General features: G+C 42.4%; 1 long non-coding RNA gene and 1 other non-coding gene across 2 annotated transcripts; both read right to left on the reverse strand.

Moving 5' to 3' along the window:
• Positions 1 to 7584: 7584 nt before the first annotated feature.
• On the reverse strand, positions 7585 to 7798 carry LOC115898085. Its single transcript, XR_004057837.1, has one exon. It is a non-coding gene; the product is annotated as a small nucleolar RNA U3 (small nucleolar RNA).
• A 7684-nt stretch (positions 7799 to 15482) lies between these two features.
• On the reverse strand, positions 15483 to 18448 carry LOC104670895. The gene is made up of 2 exons (XR_749210.2): positions 17819 to 18448; positions 15483 to 16288 (listed from the first exon to the last, which is right to left on the reverse strand). It is a non-coding gene; the product is annotated as an uncharacterized LOC104670895 (long non-coding RNA).
• Positions 18449 to 18603: the final 155 nt, after the last annotated feature.

Here is an 18603-nt window from a genome sequence, read left to right on the forward strand (position 1 = left end):
ATACACAAGTAACACTAGAGGAGAATGTTTGTTGCACAGACTGAAGGCCAATGCTGGTAAACATTTCAACAATTACATTGTGAATTTCCAACTTCTACTAAACTGCCTGCTGGATGTCCCACTGTCAAGCTAAACTCAATATATTTAACTTCTTATCTCTGATACTGGCACTACCACTATCCCAGAAACCTGGAATCATTTTAGCCTGTGCACAGCGGCTCACGCTTGAAATCCTAGCACTTTGGAAGGCCAAGGCTGGAGGATCACTTGAGCCTAGGAATTTGAGACTAGCCTTAACAACATAGTGAGGTCCCGTCTCTATTTAAAAAAAAAAAGAAAAGTCAGGGGGAGGGGGGCATCATTTTAGATTATTCCTTTGTCACCAAGTCATATTGATTCTTCCCTAAAAATGTCTTTGTGCCTTTAATGCTCCCCTTCTCACTGCTGTTGCTCTGATTGGCTAGCACTCTGAGGGTATTCCAGTGTTACAAGTTTGAACCACTGCTTTACTTTAATTATAATATTTTTTTCTTGCTTAGATTACTGCAGAACTCCTAACTTATATCCCTTACTCCAGTCTCTCTTCTTTTTGGTCCTGCTTTCAAACTTCTTGTTAATCCACTGCAATTTGTTCCCACCTAGCTTTGTAAGAAGCTACTCTTGCTAGGGCCATCAAAGACATCAAAGATCTGTTAGTGATCAATGCCACTAGACACCTTCACTCCTTACCTTACTGGACCTTTCAGAAAACACTCTCTCCTCAAAACTCCCTCTTCTAATAGTTTCCAAACCTTCATTTACTCTTGACTTTCTTCTTTACTTTTACTTGTAGTTTCATCTACATTCTTTTTCCTGTGACTTTTTCTTCTCTTTACCACATAAATATTAGTGATCCTCAAGATTTTACCCTTAGCTTTCTTCTCATTTTCACTTGCATGATATTTTACTACCCCCAAATGTATACAGCTCACTAGGCTATAAACTCCATGAAAACAAAGCCTGGGTCTGTCTTGACAATGCCTGGCACATTGTCAGTAAGTTTCCTGGAACAGTATTCCAATAATTTTTTCTCAGGAAGTTTCCTATGCCCCCAAACCCAAGACCCATATACTAGTTGCACAACTTCCTAGCCACGTAACCTTAGGTAAGTTAAAGCACCCGTGCCACAGTTTCCTAATCTTTACAGTGGGGAAAATAGTGGTATCTACCTCGGAGTGTTGCTATGAGGGTCAAATAAATTAACAGATGTAAAGTACTAAGAACAGTGCATAGCACACAATTACTATTATAAAAATATTTTAGATGTTGTTATTATTTCATATCCAACTCTTGCTAGTCATCTCCTACCTGAAATTACACAGCCATACCTGTAACATGTCCCAAACTGGAAAAACCCCTACATCAATCTACCCAAACCTCTCTTCCTCCTAAATTCCCTATTTTGGTTAATGGCAACACCATTCACTCAATTACCTAAACTCCCATCCCAGTAGATAGATCAAGTCATCTTTATTCTCCATCATATGAAGTCCCTCTACCTACCTTTACTGCCACAGCCCAAGCCTTGGTCTTCCTCTCTCAGATACCCACTGCCTGACCTCCTGCCCACCCCTTCCCCACCTGCCAGTCTTTTGAAAATATAGATCCTTTCATCTGCAAGATAAAGTACAAGACCTTCAGCCGGGCGCAGTGGCTTACACCTGTAATCCCAGCACTTTGGGAGGCTGAGACAGGTGGATCACCTGAGGTGGGGAATTTGAGACCAGCCTGACCAACATGAAGAAACCCCATCTCTGCTAAAAATACAGAAGTAGCCGGGCATGGTGGTGCATGCCTGTAATCCCAGCTACTCGGGAGGCTGAGGCAGGAGAATCACTTGAACCCAGGAGGCAGAGATTGCGGTGAGCCAAGATCGCGCCATTGCACTCCAGCCTGGGCAACAAGAGTGAAACTCCACCTCAAAAAAAAAAAAAAAAAACAAGACCATGATCTAGTCATTGTTTTCCTTGCCAGCTTCGTCTTTCACCACTCCTCCTTTTTTTTTTTTTTTTTTTTTTGACACATAGCAGTCTGATCACACATAGTCCAAGAATACTCAAAAAATAAATGAAATAGAATCAGATGTTTAAGATTGGTCTTCAAACATTATAGCCAATGATGCCATGTTTGCCTTTGTGTTCTTGGATATGAAATCACATCCACACCTCAGTGGTCACCAAACCATTCAGCATAGCTTCCTTAACTGTGAGCTGTTTCAAGCTATCAGTTTGAGTGTTACTGAGTGGTTTTTTTTGTTGTTGTTTTGAGACAGAGTCTCACTCTGCCGCGTAGGCTGGAGTGCTGTGGCGCGATCTCTGCCCACTGCAATCTCCGCCTCCCAACTTCAAGTAATTCTCCTGCCTCAGGCTCCTGAGTAGCTGGGATTGCAGGCACACGCCAGCATGCCTGGCTAATTTTTCTTTTTCTTTTTTTTTTTTTTTTTTTAAGTAGAGACGGTGTTTCACCATGTTGCCCAGGCTGGTCTCGAACTCCTGACCTCAAGTGATCTGACCCCCCCCTTAGCCTCCCAAAGTGCTGAGATTATAGGCGTGAGCCATCGTGCCAAGCTATTATTTTTAAGCTCTGAATAACCAGGAATCTAAGCAGGAGTTGGAGGAACCAGCTCAACCTTGGCACAGTGGCAAAATATAGCCAACCAGGTCTTCAAGTAAGTCACGGCAGTGTTCATCGGTGGTGTTGGGGCCTTCTCGGTAAGGTTTTAGACAAACTGGGCCATGTTTCTAGGATGAAAAGTCTGCTGTCCCCAATGGCCAGCTCTTTCTTACTTTATCTTCTAAAAGTAGCAGTTACAAAAATTAGAATAACAGTAATAGCAGGTCAGGAGTTCGAGGAGTGGTAAGGTAATGGAAACTTGAATAACTTGCCCAAAGTCAGAAAGCTGGTGCATGGCAGAACCAATGCCTAAAGTTAGATCTGCCTCAAGAGCGTGTGCTTTAATCACAATATGCTGCTGTTCAACTGCAGTTGGTTTCCCAAACACACATCACTTCCCTCTTTGACATCTCTGCACTTGTTATTCCCTCCAGGAGAAATGCTTCTCCCATTTATCCTATAAATTCTATGAAATTAGGCTCAGAGAATCCTTTCAATTCATTTTAAGACACTTTTTTTGTTAGGATTTTAATTGCTGTATAAAAGAGGAATCAGAGAAGAAAAGGACTTTAAAAATCTACTTCTGGGCCTGGGCACAGGGGCTCATGCCTATAATCTCAGTACTTTGGGAGGCCAAAACAGGAGGATTTCTTGAGTCCAGGAGTTCAACACCAGCCTGGGCAATATAACAACACCCTGTGTTTTTCTTTTATTTTTTTTTTTTTTTTTTTTTAAGAGATGGAGTCTCATTCTGTAGCCCAGGCTGGAGTACAGTGGCACGATCTCGGCTCATTGCAACCTCTGCCTCCCAGGTTCTAGCAATTCTCCTGCCTCAGCCTCCCACGTAGCTGGAATTACAGGCACACGCTGCCACACCTGGCTAATTTTTTGTATTCTAGTGGAGAAGGGGTTTCACTGTGTTGCCCAGGCTGGTCTCGAACTCCTGAGCTCAGGCAATCCACCCGCCTCGGCCTCCCAAGGTGCTAGGATTACAGGCATGAGCCACCGTGCCTGGCCTTTTTGTTTGTTTTCTTGAGACAGAGTCTCACTTAGTCACCCAGGCTGGAGTACAGTGGTGAAATCTCGGCTCCTGGCAACCTCTGTGTCTTGGGTTCAAGCAATTCTCATGCCTCAGCTATCCAAGGAGCTGGGATTACAGGCATGCACCACCATTCCTGGCTAACTTTTGTATTTTTAGTAGAGACAGGTTTTCACCATGTTGGCCCGGCTGGTCTTGAACTCCTGACCTCAAGTAATTTGCCCGCCTCGACCTCCCAAAGTCCTGGGATTACAAGCATGAGCCACCATGCTTGACCAACGAGATCCTGTCTCTACAAAAAATAAAACAATTAGCTGAGCATGGTGGCACACGCCTGTAGTCCCAGCTACTTGGGAGGCTGAGGTGGGAGGATCACTAGAGTGCAGGAGGTTGAGACTGCAGTGAGCTTTGATCACATCACTTTACTCCAGCCTGGGCAATAGAGTGAGACCCTGACTCAAAAAAAAAAAAAAAAAATCCACGTCTGGGGAAAAGAGAACGGTGAAATATGGTGTTTGTAACTTACAGCAATTAGAAGGCATTCCTTTAAAATGTAAAGGAATAGACATTGTTAAATATATGGCTTAGGCTTCTTCCTTTCTGTAAAATTTTAAACTTCCCCTCTAGACAAAATTTAATGCTACCATTTATATAATTCTAATGTAGCTTTATCAAACTGTATTGTATTTTTTTAAATATCATCCCCATTCTTTTTTTTTTTTAAGACAGGGTCTTGCTCTGTCACCCAGGGTGGAGTACAGTAGGACTCACCACAGCCTCAAATTCCTGGGCTTAAGTAATCCTCCTGCCTCATCCTCTTAAGTAGCTGGGAATATAGGTATTAGGGATGCACTGCCATGCTCGGCTATTTTGTGTGTGTGTGTGTGTGTGTGTGTGTGTGTGTGCAGAGACAGGATCTCTCTATGTTGTCCAGGCTGGTCTTGAACTCCTGAGCTCAAGTGATCCTCCCTCCTCAACCTCCCAAAGTGCTGGGAGTATAGACATGAGCCACTGTGCCTGGTCAAAATTTTTTTTCTCAAGTATTCATCAATATTAAATAATTGTAAGGTTTCATGGTTAAACCAAGATTCTAGATTTTCCGTGGAAACTGAAAGGTCAAGCCGACCTAGATTCTTGCACAGAATCAATTGGCAGAAACTGAGTAGAGGCTGCCCTCTTTGGTCTGGGTTTGTCTAATCTAATCCCACCCCAGTTATCCCTGTCAGTATTTGAGTTTATGACCCATTTTAAAAACTAGACCAAGTTCACAATAGTCTTTGAAGTTTTTTCCTAGATCCCCCTTGCCATAGTAATCTCAATCACATTTTAGTCTGAAACACCTATTATTTATATCTCTCATCTGCAATTAATCATGTGTTACTTTCTGGAAACTCTATTATCCCAGTGTTAAAGAGAACAGAGATAGAAAAGTTTGAGGCAAAGCCAAGGGCACCCCAAAAGCTTACAGGGTGGCAATGATAATAATCGTTCATTCATTTGACAAATATTTATTTTCTTCCTACTATAGGGATTTCCAGATTACCAAAACAATATGCCTGACATGGTACCAGGCACCTTGATGAGAAATTTATATACATGATTCCATTTACTCTTTGTAACAATGCTTTGGGCCGGGCACGGTGGCTCAAGCCTGTAATCCCAGCACTTTGGGAGGCCGAGACGGGCGGATCACGAGGTCAGGAGATCAAGACCATCCTGGCTAACACGGTGAAACCCCCGTCTCTACTAAAAAAAATACCAAAAACTAGCCGGGCGAGGTGGCAGGCGCCTGTAGTCCCAGCTACTCGGGAGGCTGAGGCAGAGAATGGCGTAAACCCGGGAGGCAGAGCTTGCAGTGAGCTGAGATCCGGCCACTGCACTCCAGCCTGGGCAACAGAGCGAGACTCCGTCTCAAAAAAAAAAAAACAATGCTTTGAAGTAGATATATCTCATTTAACAGATGAGGAAACAGGCAGACCAGGCTTCTAACCCAAGTTGTTTGACTCCAAATCTTGTAGTCTGGTCTTTTGAATTACTGGGTAAATCCATCCTTATTATCATTGCCATGGTACAGAATCTACCTGTTAGCTTTTAAGACCCAGAAGCTAGATATTTCTTAGTGCAACCTGATTTGATCAACTGACAAGAAGATAAACTCTTGAGGGACTTAGGTCTTAAAATGTTACCTCATAATTTTATGAGTTAGCTATTCACGTTAGCAAGTCAATGCATTATGTCTTATCAATAGTTGAGAAGCTAAAGTATAATTCAAAGTGGCTTAGTAAGCAAGGCATCACTGAAGAAAAAATTAACTGAATGATTTTTCTGGCTAATTCATCCAACTATTCAACTTACTATGCCACAATCGAATCTATCGAGGGAATAGATTGGTACCAGACCATCCACATGTTCGGGGACCTCCACAATAGATGGTGATCAAAGCACACTTCAGCAAACCCTTATGCTGTGGGATATTCTCTGGACTCCATGCAGACCACCATCTCCCTTCCTGTTATTATATGACTTCTTTAGAAATCATATAATTGATTAGACCACTTTTTTTTTTTTTTTGCATTTATTCAGACTTTGATTCTATTTCCAGCCTTACTCTCACTTCTTTTAAACACTGAACAAATCCTATCTTCTAAGGTAACTGTTACAAATAGCTAAGCTGGCCGGGTGCAGTGGCTCACGCCTGTAATCCCAACGCTTTGGGAGGCTGAGGCAGGTGGATCACCCGAGGTTGGGAGTTCCAGACCAGCCTGGCCAACATGGTGAAACCCTGTTTCTACTAAAAATACAAAATTAGGCCAGGCGCAGTGGCTCCAGCCTGTAATCCCAGCACTTTGGGAGGCCGAGGTGGGCGGATCATGAGGTCAGGAGTTCTGAGACCAGTCTGGCCAATATGGTCAAACCTGGTCTCTACTAAAAATATAGAAAATTAGGCCGGGCACGGTGGCTCACACCTGTAATCCTAGCACTTTGGGAGGCCGAAATGCGCAGATTGCCTGAGCTCAGGAGTTCGAGACCAGTCTGGGCAACATGGTGAAACTCCGTTTCTACTAAAATCCAAAAAAAAAAAAAAAAAAAATCAGCCCGGCGTGGTGGTGGGCACCCGCAATCCGAGTTAAGCGGGAGGCAGAGGCAGAATAATTGCTTGAACCCGGGAGGCGGAGGTTGTAATGAGCCGAGACCATGACACTGAACTCCAGCCTGGACAAAAAAGTGAAACTCTGTCTCAGAAAAAAAAAAAAAAGAAAAAAATTAGCCAGGTATAGTGGTGGGCGCCTGTAGTCTCAGCTACTTGGGAGGCTGAGGCAGGAGAATTGCTTGAACCCAGGAGGTGGAGGTTGCAGTGAGCCGAGCCCAGATCGTGCCACTGCACTCCAGCCTGGGCAACAGAGTGAGACTCCGTCTGAAAAAAAAAAAAAGAAAGAAAAAATTAGCGAGGCATGCTGAGGCAGGAGAATTGCTTGAACCCAAGAGGTGGAGGTTTCAGTGAGCTGAGATCGCACCATTGCACTCCAGCCTAGGTGATAAGAACGAAACTCCATCTAAAACAAACAAACAAACAAACAAAAATAGCTAAGCTGCTTTATTCTGTTGATTTGGTTATTATCTTTCTGAGAAGCACTTCATACTACCCCTTAAGCACTGCCTATAGGGGTCATATTTTTATTTTACTTATAGACGCTTACGTTTTCTCTTCCTAACCACATTGTGGTCAACTTGAGGGCAGTGTCAATAAGAATATATTTTAAAATATCTTTATAATTTATAAACTCTTTATTATAAGTTCCATTTCATCTACAGTACCACATAGCAAAATCATCCAAGCTATTTTCCTCCTGGTTTTTTTGTTTCTTTCTTTCTTTGTTTTTTTTTTAATAGGAACCACTCAGACTGCATCCTTTCCCTCTTACTTTCCCAAAGGAAGAGAAAAACTATAATCAATGGCAAATGGCAGTTGCAGCGAAGCAACACCAGGACCCGGCTTCACGCTCGGGAGACAACACTGTGCCTCCTCCTCGTGATTTCTGATGTTCTACACATTCAGAGAAGCTTCTCTAGTAACGAACTGTAGAAATGATCCCTGAGGCCGGGCGCAGTGGCTCAAGCCTGTAATCCCAGCACTTTGGGAGGCCGAGACGGGCGGATCACGAGGTCAGGAGATCGAGACCATCCTGGCTAATACGGTGAAACCCCGTCTCTACTTAAAAATACAAAAAACTAGCCGGACGACGAGGCGGGCGCCTGTAGTCCCAGCTACTTGGGAGGCTGAGGCAGGAGAATGGCATAAACCCGGGAGGCGGAGCTTGCAGTGAGCTGAGATCTGGCCACTGCACTCCAGCCTGGGTGGCAGAGCAAGACTCCGTCTCAAAAAAAAAAAAAAAAAAAAAAAAAAAAAAAGAAATGATCCCTGAAAGTATAGTCTTCCTTTTTTTGTTGCTTTTACAAAATGTGAAAACTGAAGTAAATTTATGAATTTACTTTTACCCAAGCTTGTAAAATTAGTCAGTGGCAGGACCAGGTTCTTGTAGTCTCCATTCATCACAGTTTCGGCTACACTGAGTTGCCTCCATGTGACCATGCTTCATATTCTCTTTTGTGCCCCAAAGCACCACATTGTAGACAGTCAGTGAAAATTATGAGGTTCATTATTGTGATTATAAACCAAATGGGTCAGAATTCTTACTGTTTGCATATTAACAAAACTATACTTCTCAACAATGCAAGTAGTTTTTGCCTGGTATCATTCTAGGTCAGTGTTCCTCAAAGTATAGCTCATGAAATAACTGCATTAGAGTTACTTAGGATGCTTATCAAAACCGCAGAGTCCCCAGCCTGGGCAACATAGAGAGAACTCATCTCCACAAATAATTTAAAAATTAGACAGGTATGGTGACACACCCTTGTGGTCTCAGCTCCTCTGGAGGTTGAGGAGGGAGAATCACTTAAATCCAGGAGGTCAAGACTGCAGTGAGCCCTGATACCTCCACTGCACTCCAACCTGGGCAACACAGTGAGACCCCATCTCAACAAACAAACAAACAAACAAACAAACAAACAAACACCCCTGCAGATTACAGAGCTTTTCTCCAGTTCCATTGAATAGAGTTCCTGGGGATAGAGCCTAGAAACCCATTTTAATAGACTTCCCACATAGCAGTTAATTACACTAAAGTTTGGCAACCACCATTTTAAACAAACATAGTAAGGGATGTAGTGAAAATAAAAGACCAGGTACTGCTGGAAAGTCAGTGTCAACGTATAAAAATAGCAGAAAAGAGGACATATTTCCCCAATTCTAAGATACCCTCAATTGTAAGATACACCATTGATTTAATAGTAGCCTTTGAAGAAAACAGTGGTTTACTAGTTTTTATAAAATGGGTATGTTTAGGTTTTGGTTTAAGAAAGTAAAATTAGGCATGGTGTAATCCCAAAACTTTAGGAGGCTGAGTGGGGAGGATTGTTTGAGGTCAGGAGTTTGAGACCAGCCTGGGAAACATAGCAAGACCCCATTCTCTTTAGCCAAGTGAGGTAGTACATGCCTACAGTCCTAGCTACTCAGGAGGCTGTGGTGAGAGGATTGCTTGAACCCAGGAGTTCAAGGCTGTAGTGATCTCTGATTGTGCCACTGCACTCCAGTCTGGGCGAAAGAATGAAACCTTTCACATTCAAAATAGGACTTCTTGACTGTGAGAAAAATAAAACAGAACCACTTGACTGAGATAATGATACTAATATGAAAAAAAAAATGAGACAGACAAGAACCAAAAACAATTTGACATCAGGATGATAAATATAGTCTTAGACATTACTTTGAAAGTGTATCTATCTACACACACACACACACACACACACACACACCTCTCAAGGAAAAGTGTATAGAAAAACACGGCCAAAAGAGCATTTGCATAGTTCTGGAGGATTGCATAGTTCCAGAAGAGTAATGAAAAATAACAGGGAATATGGAGGGTGAATTTAGAAGCTTCTCGCTGTCTCTTGCTAAGGTTTATTTATTTGTCACGTAAGTCAAAAGGGGTTGCTTCCCCCAATGCTAGAGTAGTAATTCTCAAACTTTATCAAAGATCAGAATCACCCAGAGGTCTTGTTGAAACACACAGCTCCTGATTCTGTAGATCTGGAGTAGGGCTCAAGAATTTTCATTTTTAACCAGTTCCCAGGTGATACGGATACTACCAACCCAAAAACCACACTTTGAGAACTAGAGTTGACAGATGTCTGACAAACTGGTGGGCTGGCAGGGCAGAAGTATTTCTGAGAAAAGTTCTAAGGAAAGAATGAGGCAGGCGTAATACACGTGATCCAATGACAAAATTTTAACCATTGGCCATAAGACTAGGGAAGCAGGGATTCTAAGTTGAAGATGTTATATATTTCTTACGTTCATTTCTGGTGCAACCTACCTGGAATCACATTTCGCCCTCACTTTTAAAAAGGACTACATAAAGGACTACATAAGTAAAACTGAGAGAACTGTTTCATTAATACTGTCACACATTAGGGCTATAATAAGAGGGAAGAGAAAATTATTTCCCTCCATTCACCATCAAGTATTTTTAACATTACCAGGACAGATGGGCATCTGGTAAAGCAGCATGGAGTAGAAGCAGCACCTGGTAGAATATCATAGGATTGGACTTATTTCTAAACAGGTGTGGGACTCCCCATGGGGGCTCTCAGAAATAATTGAGTCGGGGATGTTCTTTGCAGGAGGTTGGAGTTTCTGCAAGCAGTTGAAGGCCAGAGCCAGGGCAATTTGAGTTACATGGAAACCTTTGATTTTTAACTCAGAATTTTCTCACATATCTTGAATAGAAGGCTACAAGAGGAGGAGTAAATGTATATATGCCCTGTACTTGTGCAATCTTCTCGTCTGAGCTAATTTTGATGCAGCTAACAATAAAGAACGGTCAATTTATTTTCCATAGCATCATCAACATAACAAAGCCAAGACGTTTGAACTATAGCTCTTGTAGGTTTATGCAGAATAAGTTAAGGAAGAGATCATAGACTGGGGAATAATTAGAATGCTGCTACACTCTAGTGATAAGGAGATAAGGACTCAGGAGTGACCCCAAAGGGAATGAAGGAAAGGGGTATATAATATCAGCAAGACTTATCGATGAGATAATAATCAGTAAACTAGCATAAAAATCAAAGATGGCACCAAATTTTCTGTCATGATAGCCAAAAATAATACAATTCAACTAAGAAAGACTGAATTTTAGGTCACGCGTGGTGGCTCACGCCTGTAATCCCAGCACTTTGGGAGGCCGAGGTGGGCAGATCACCTGAAGTCGGGAGTTGGAGACCAGCCTGACCAACATGGAGAAACCCCATCTCTACTAAAAATATAAATGGCCCACGCCTCTAATCCCAGCTACTCGGGAGGCTGAGGCAGGAGAATTGCTTGAACCTGGGAGGCTGAGTTTGCAGTGAGCCGAGATCATGCCATTGCACTCCAGCCTGGGTAACAAGAGCGAAGCTCTGTCTCAAAAAAAAAGAAAAAAAAAAGAAAAACTGAATTTTAAAAGAATCATTTTGATGTATTTTTTGGATTTCTTAAGCCTGAGGTAGTAATCAGCCTGTTATTTTAATTAGACAAGCACTGTATAGCTTAAATCTTCCTTATTTCACACTAAAACATTTTTCTACATCTGAACTTTTATAACATTTACTGTTTGCGCTAGTCATTTAGGGTTAATTATAAAGTGAGTTTTATTCTCAATGATCATTTCACGTGAACATACTTCTTAATTCCCCAAACAACTTTGTACTCGCAAAAAATAAGTCCAATGTTTTACACTTATATCCACCATATCTCACTCTCTAGCACAATCACTAACTATATGTTCACTAAGTATACTTTTCTGAAGTGTATGGTTCAGATATCTTTTGAAAAATATAAAGGATATATTAAAAATTATAATCAATATTCTAAAAGATGATAAAAGGTCAGGATGCCATTAAACAAAAACTAGAATGATTTATTGGAAATTAAATATGCAAAGCAGAATAAAAAGATGAAGAGTATAAAATAAGAGAAAAGATAAGAATTATAAAATAAAACCAGATAATTTCACAGAAGGACATAAGTTTCTACACTGAATGTGATCACACAAGTAGCCAGCCCAATAAACAGAGCAAGACCCACACAAAGATATATCAAATACTGAAATGTCAGAACATCAAGAATAAGAGAAGATCAATAAACTTCAGAGAGAAGTAAGAGGTTATAGACAAAGGTTGTGGAGTCACAATAATATCAGACTTCTCTATAATTATCTGGAAGCTAGAATACAATTGAAGAATTACTTTAAAATGAAGAAAAAGTATTTCCAACCTTCAATTTTATACCCAGCCAAACTATAAAATGTAAAAACCTACAAGGTCTACAAAAATTTACTTCCCTTGCACTCTTCCTCAGGAAGCTAATTAAGAATACATTTGGGCTGGGCGTGGTGGCTAACTCCTGTAATCCCAGCACTTTGGGAGGCCAAGGCGGATGGATCACAAGGTCAGGAGTCCAAGAGCAGCCTGGCCAAGATGATGAAGCCCCATCTCTACTAAAAATACAAAAATTTGCTTGGTATGGTGGCAGGTGCTTATAATCCCAGCTACTTGGTAGACTGAGGCAGAAAATTGCTTGAACCCAGGAGGCAGAGGTTGCAGTGAGCTGAGATCATGCCACTGCACTCTAGCCTGGGCCATAGAGCTAGACTCCATCTCAAAAAAAAAAAAAAAAGCCTGGGTGTGGTGGTTCACACCTGTAATCCCAGCACTTTGGGAGGCCGAGGCGAACAGATCACAAGGTCAAGAGATCAAGAGCATCCCAGCCAACATGGTGAAACTCTGTCTCTACTAAAAGTATAAAAATTAGCTGGGTATGGTGGCACGTGCCTGTAGTCCCAGCTACTAGGGAGGCTGAGGTAGGAGAATCGCTTGAACCCAGGAGGTGGAGATTGCAGTTAGCTGAGATCACGCCACTGCACTGCAGCCTGGTGACAGAGCGAGACTCCGACCCACAAAAAAATAAAAAATAAAAGAATACAGTTGGCTGGGTGTCATAGCTCACACCTATATTCCCCGTACTTTGGGAGGCCAAAGCAGAGGATCACTTGAGGCCAGGAGTTTGAGATAAGGCTGGGCAACATAGTGAGAACCTATGTTTACAAATAATTTTTTTTTTAATGAGCCAGGTATGGTGGCATGTGCTTGTAATCCTAGCTACTTGGAAGGCTGAGGCAGGAGGACCACAGGAGCTCAGGAGTTTGGGGGTGCTATGAGCCATGATCGTGTCACTGCATTCCAGGCTGGGCAACAGAGGGAGACCCTATCTCTATTATTAAAAAAAAAAAAAAAAAAAAAAAAAAAAAAAGCAAAAATATGCATCATTAAAGAAAAAGGAGATCCAAGAAACAAAGGAATCAACACAGAAGAAGGAATTCCTCAAAAAGTGATCAAGAGAAATCCCAGGATGACACCTGTGTAGCAGACTTATAAAAGAAAAGTCCAGAGCAGAGGAAAAGAAGTGACTGTTCCAGGAAGAAAGTATACAGTATCAACATGGACCTGAGGAATAAGTTGGTATGACTGATCATACTGCTAACTCTGTAGCTAAGTTAGTGGGAAGTGAAGAATTAAGCAAATAAAATAATGAAGCAATTGAGCAATTTTTCTTGTTTGTTCTTTTTTATTCTTTGAGACAACTGTTAATTCTAAGACAGACAAAAAGCTTAACACAAAAATAAATCACAGTAAAATACCTGACTTCGTGGTGAATACTTACGTAGCTCTAATGCTTTAATCTTTGAGTATGTAATCAAAAATTGTTTAATAACTGGAAGATTGGAGCAATAGGAGGAAGAATGATATAAAAGGAAAGAACTAAATCCTCATCTTCCATGGGAATAAATCAATAAACAATATATACAATTATTTTTTTCTGTCCAGTGAATGGAATACAGTGTTTGGGGTTTTATTTTTTAGATGGTCTTATTCTGTTATCCAGGCCATCGTAGCTCACTGCAGCCTCGAACTCCTGGGCTCAAGCAATCCTCTAACCTTGGCCACCCAAAGTTTTGGGATTACAGGAGTGAGTCACAGCACCCAGCCCACAATTGTTAAATGAAGAAACCAGAGTGTAAACATGTTTCTGAGAAACAAGGGTACGAAGAGCTAAAGAACAGCTATGAGGCTGGGTGTGGTGGTGAGCACCTGTAGTTTGTGCTACTCTGGAGGCTGAGTCAGTAGGATTGCTTGAGCCAAGTTAGAGGCTGTACTGTGCCACAACAGCCACTGTGAATAGCCACAGCACTCCAGTCTGGGCAACATAGTGAGACCCTGTTTCAAAAAAAAAAGGAACAGCTATGAGTTGAAAGAGACTGTGAGGCTGTTTATAAAGAACAGGACTCAAGGGTCTGGAAGGACAGAACAGGGAACTGCTTTGTTTTTATATAAATTATTTAACTTTTAAGACTATTACATCTGATACTTTGAAAAATAATTTTTAAAATTTGGATAGTGGCCAGGCGCACTAGCTCACGCCTATAATTACAGCATTCTGGGAGACTGAGGTGGGAGGATTGCTTGAACTCAGGAGTTCAAGACCAGCCTGGGCAACATATTCTACAAAAATTTTAAAAACTGGCAGGGCATGGTGGTGTACACCTGTAGTCCCAGCTACTCAGTAGACTGAGGCAGGAGGCTCACTTGAACCTGGGAGGTTGAGATTTCAGGGAGTCATGATTGTGCAACTGCACTCCAACCTGGGTGACAGAGTGAGACCCTGTCTTAAATAAATTAATTAAATTAAATTTGGATGGTAACTATTTAACTTAAAAATGGCAATCTTACCTCCGAGTTTACCTAAAGATACATATACACAAAATAAGAATAAAATATCAGTTTGTCTTCCGTTATTCTCCCTAGATGCCACTCCTCACCTCCCTTAAAAAATAACTATGTACATTTTCATGAACTTAAATAACTACCTATATTTTCACAGTTGTTTTTCTGAGCGTAATTGTTGACAACACATGAAAATAAAAACTGGTTCTGTTTGTTACAAATAAATTATTAAATGATGCCATGTGAGCATGTGAAAGACATACCAAGAAAAACTACCACAGCAAGTATAGGTTTCTCCAAGTAAAGGTTTTGAAAAATGGTGACGGGCCATTATTTGAGCAGTGTATGCCATGATTTTTGGCTCTTCTATGGCCCACTGGCCTATAAATGATTCATTCATTTAATTTACTCATATAACACAGCTTTATAGATTTCCTTTTTACATTTGAGGTACCATGCTAAATTCTAAATTTCCTGAAATCTGTATTATTCTTTTTTTTTTTTTTTTTTTTTGAGATGGAGTTTCACTCTTATTGCTCAGGCTAGAGCACAATGGCGCAATCTCAGCTCACCACAACCTTCGCCTCCCAGGTTCAAGCGATTCTCCTGCCTCAGCTTCTCAAGTAGCTGGGATTATAGGCATGTGCCACCACACACAGCTAATTTTGTATTTTTAGTAGGGACAGGGTTTCTCCATGTTGGTCAGGCTGGTCTTGAACTCCCGACCTCAGGTGCTCTGCCCGCCTCAGCCTCCCAACGTGTTGAGATTACAGGCGTGAGCCACTGCGCCCAGCCTTGAAATCTGTACTATTCTTATTTATATTTCATGGCCTAAAATACCATAAAATGCTTAAACCAGCAGCATATATTTTGATCTCTTAACATCTCCAATTCTATTTTAGGCAACAAATTCAAATTTAAGAACAAGATTTATTGTTTATGGATTGACATGAAGATCAAAAGCATACACAACTCCTAAATTCAACATTCTGAAAAAGCTCTCCATTATCTTTTATAATTTTCCTGTTGTCCAAGATTTGGATGTGGGTGGAGGACTACCTAGGCACCGAGGCAAGACACTGAAGGCACAAACTGTTTCAGTATAATAAAGAAAACAGAATAAGAATAGTTAAAATACAAATTAGACATAGAGATTATTATGGATGATTATCAATCATTATTATAAACATTATTGACTATTAGCTTTTAATATTACTCTTTGTTGCATTACTAATATACCCCAGGAATAACCAGCAGGTATAGGGTCAGGTGCTGAAGGGACATTGTGAGAAGTGACCTAGAAGGCAAGAGGTGAGCCTCCTGTCATGCCCGCATAAGGGCTGCTTGAGGGCTCCTTGGTCAAGTGGTAAGGCCAGTGTCTGGGAAGGCACTCGTTACTTAGCAGACCGCAAAAGGGAGTGTCCTTTCCTTGGAGAAGTCAGGGAACACTCTGCTCCACCAGCTTTTTGTGGAAGGCTGGATATTATCCAGGCCTGCCCGAAGTCATCTGGAGGCCTAAACCCCTCCCTGTGGCACTGTGCTTCAATGGTCAGGCACCTTGTCCACTTTCACGCTCCTCCCGTAATCCTGGTTCCTCTTTGAAGTTCGTAAGTAGATAGCGGTAGAAGAAATAGTGAAAGTCTTAAACTCTTTGATCTTTCTTATAAGCGCAGAGAAGAAAATGCTGAGGTATGCTGCCTTCTCCCTAGGCTTCAGCTACCCCTATCTTGTAATCACGTGACTTGCTTCTCTTGTCAATCACTTAGAAGATTCACCCTCCTTACCCTGCCCAGTTCTCTTGTATGCAATAAACATTAGCGAGTCCAGCCCTTCAGGGCCACTACCCGTCTCCGCATGTTGATGGTAGTGGTCCCCCAGGCCCAGCTGTTTTCTCTTTATCTCTTTGTCTTGTGTCTTTATTTATTACAATCTCTTGTCTCTGCACACGGGGAGAACACCCGCTAAGCCCCCTAGGGCTGGACCCCACAGTTAGACATATATCATAGTATCATGTCAATGCGGATCACAAGGTCAGGAGCTCCAGACCAGCCTGGCCAAGGTAGTGAAACCTCGTCTCTACTAAAAATACAAAAAAAATTAGCCAGGCATGGTGGTGTGCCCCTGTAGTCTTAGCTACAGGAAGCTGAGGCAGGAGAATCACTTGAACCTGGGAGGTGGAGGTTGCAATGAGCCAAGATTACTCCACTGTACTCTAGCCTGGGCGTCAAAGCAAGACTGCATCTCAAGAGAAAAAAAAAGGCACAGTCTTCTGCATTCTCAGGTAAACAAGAATATAAGTATTAAACATGCATGTATTATATGTAATACATATTAAGTGTGGCTGGGCGTGGTGGCTCACGCCTGTAATCCTAGCACTTTGGAAGGCCGAGGCAGGCGGATCATGAGACCATCCTGGCTAACCCGGTGAAACCCCATCTCTACTAAAAAATTAGCTGGTGGCCGGCGCCTATAGTCCCAGCCACTTGGGAGGCCGAGGCAGGAGAATCGCTTGAACCCGGGACGCGGAGCTGCACTCCACCCTGGGTGGCAGAGCGAGACTCCGTCTCAAAAAAACAAACAAACAAACAAACAAACAAACAAAATCTAAGTAGGCATTAAAAATATAGCAATAAGAAAAAAAAAAAAAAAAACAAAAAACCTTGGCCGGGTGCAGTAGCTAACACCTGTAATCCCAGCACTTTGGGAGGCCCAGACGGGCGGATCACGAGGTCAGGAGACGGAGACCATCCTGGCTAACACGGTGAAACCCTGTCTCTACTAAAAATACAAAAAATCAGCTGGGCGTGGTGGCGGGCGCCTGTAGTCCCAGCTACTCGGGAGGCTGAGCCAGGAGAATGGCATGAACCCGGGAGACAGAGCCTGCAGTGAGCCGAGATCGCGCCACTGCACTCCAGCCTGGGCCACGGAGCGAGACTCTGTCTCAAAAAAAAAAAAAAAAAAAAAAACCAGTAACCTCCACGAAGATATAAGCTCTGTGATCCACTATGGCATCCCCAGTGCCAGACAGTATCCAGCAACTTACTTGGTACTAAAATGTATTAAACGAATGAATGAAATACTACTTTGCAATTTTTGTCTGCCTTCTCTAACCAACAGAGGTATTTATATGTCTGCGAAGGAAGACCTGTCTTGTTAATTTTTGTATCCCCAAGAGCCCAGAAAATGTTGAAAAGAAAAAAATGGGCGAAAAAGCCCTTTTCTGGAACAAGTTAGAATAGGACCCACATACATTTTGTTACTAACAAAACGTCCAGCTTGTCTTTTTTCTTTGAAAACTGCATGGCCTTAGAGGAGTCTATTCTAATTAGGAAAACAGTCACCTTTTCAGAAGCAGGCATTTCCCACTCCATGCAAAGTGAAGCCAAGTTAGCAAAACCGCAAACACTTGGCTAATTCAAACACAAGCTAATTTATTATTATTGGCGCAAATTAGCCACTTTCTTTTGCTGCGCAGGTCAATGTCCACAACCATACCGACTCTGCCTGCAGGGCGAGTGTCTCACCAGTAGCTGGTGAGAAGCACAGCTCTTAGCCAAAACCGAGAGATACTGGAATTTGTGCAGTGCAGTAATCCAAACCTCTCGAGTAGATATGCCCGCTTTAAAATCTGCATCTCGTAAGAAATGCCTTCAATTTTCCATATTAGGAGCTGAGAAAACAGGTCTCCTGAGCCCTTCAGGGACAAATTCTTTGCCAAATACTACAACCACCTCCAACCACTCCACAATGCCTGAGCCCGAGGGTGGGCCACACACGACCCAGCGCTAAAGGGTTACAACCAAGCTGTCCGCCGCCTGCCTTGCCTTTAAAGAAGCCGCACACAAGCGGGCTGCCCCGGTGTTCAACTTCCGGCCACATAGTGAGAGGATGTTTTCCTACGGGAGCTGAGCCGCGGGGGCGCGCCCCCCGGCCGCGCCCTCCTAGCCACGCCCTCCACGCCCGGCCTTCGGAGCGCGAGCTCGGGCGGGCACACGGAAGGGGCTGGGCCACGTGGGAGGCTGCTGAGTGGT

The sequence above is a fragment of the Rhinopithecus roxellana genome, chromosome 5, assembly GCF_007565055.1.
Source record: "Rhinopithecus roxellana isolate Shanxi Qingling chromosome 5, ASM756505v1, whole genome shotgun sequence".
NCBI classification, from domain to species: Eukaryota; Metazoa; Chordata; class Mammalia; order Primates; family Cercopithecidae; genus Rhinopithecus; species Rhinopithecus roxellana.